The 1,517-nt window shown below is 42.3% G+C and overlaps 1 protein-coding gene across 1 annotated transcript in view; it reads right to left on the bottom strand.

The window, feature by feature from the left end:
* The window catches only part of LOC107567491 (ubiquitin-conjugating enzyme E2 Q2-like), a 23,114-nt gene that overhangs the window by 7,389 nt on the left and 14,208 nt on the right, over positions 1-1,517 (bottom strand). The window lies entirely within an intron of this gene.

Below are 1,517 nucleotides of genomic sequence, written 5' to 3'. Positions count from 1 at the left end.
ATGATACAGTGTTTCCTTGGTTACCACTGTAAACAAAGCAGTGCTACACTTATGAACGGCAATGATACAGCATTTCCTTGGTTACCGCTGTAAACAAAGCAGAGCTGCGCTTATGAACAACAATGATAGTGTTTCCTTGGTTACCGCTGTAAACAAAGCAGCGCTGCGCTTATGAACAGCAATGATACAGTGTTTCCTTGGTTACCGCTGTAAACAAAGCAGCGCTGCGCTTATGAACAGCAATGATACAGTGTTTCCTTGGTTACCGCTGTAAACAAAGCAGCGCTGCACTTATGAACCGCAATGATACAGCGTTTCCTTGCGCTGTAAACAAAGCAGAGCTGCGCTTATGAACAGCAATGATACAGTGTTTCCTTGGTTACCGCTGTAAACAAAGCAGCGCTGCGCTTATGAACTTTAATATGCATTATACAGAGGCAAGATTAAAAGAAAAATACCATCTAAATTTTTCTGAAGACAGCAAGTTCCCCTCAGACATACATTCATATAAACGCCTACCCCTAAATGAATCACGATTTGTTTAGCATCTCAACCGATTTGAATCGTCACATATTTGAATCGATTTTCAACCGGCTCACGGTTAATCATTACATCCCTAGTCCGAGCAAATGACTTTTCACTTTACACCCATCACCTCTGACTAGGCGTAAGATTTAGTCTCAGATGTAGCACTACGCCGAGATGGTGCAAAGGGTATAAATTCTATGAACGACTTAAAGTGCATTGTACGTCCAGCTGGTGCAACCGTGTGTTTGACTCCACTGACCCCTCGGGAACACGCCGGCATCCATGAACCTCCCCATGATGAAGTTCGCCATAACGAAGAGGAAGACGATCCCGACGCATGGCGGGAAAACAGGAGACACGTTCAGCGAGAGCCATGGACACCTGAGAAGATCAGATACAGAAACATTAAAGATCTCCAAATGATCAGAACTTTCCATCTCCTCCATGCATTCTGTCTCTGATTGAGAGTTTAGAGTGTTTTATCCAGTCGAAGCTCTTTTAGTGTAATTGTACAAGCGTCCAGCTTCAGCTGGAGCTTCTCGTGTCAAATTTTGACTGATTTTGATCAAGTAAAGGTCAGAATAACTGCAGTGATATCTCCAGATGAACACTTACTGCACTGAAGCAGCTCAGCTTTACTTGATTCTCCATCAATCATGTTTTAGAGTCTCAAATCTGATCCTCAGGATCTTTTGAGGAGCGTTTGTTTCCAGAAGCTTTACTTTCACTGTTCCTCAGCGGAGGAATGATCTTCACAAGCCTCCAGAACATCTCACATCTTCTGAGGAGCCTTTATTTCTTCAGCTCTCAATCACTGCATTATATGTTTGGAGCATTTCAATCTCATCTTACTGAGATTACTGGAGATATAGAGCGACTGATATTTAGAGCATTTTCTGTCAGTATCTGCTCTACTGTTAGAAACATCTCAATGATTTACATCGCAAGCATCAGAATTTCAAAATATAAATATCAGCATCTGCAGCAAA

The sequence above is a fragment of the Sinocyclocheilus grahami genome, unplaced genomic scaffold, assembly GCF_001515645.1.
Source record: "Sinocyclocheilus grahami isolate Dianchi unplaced genomic scaffold, SAMN03320097.WGS_v1.1 scaffold1163.1, whole genome shotgun sequence".
Taxonomy (NCBI): Eukaryota; Metazoa; Chordata; class Actinopteri; order Cypriniformes; family Cyprinidae; genus Sinocyclocheilus; species Sinocyclocheilus grahami.
The sequence above is the reverse complement of the archived record's forward strand: the minus strand, read 5'-3'. Positions and strand labels throughout refer to the sequence as shown.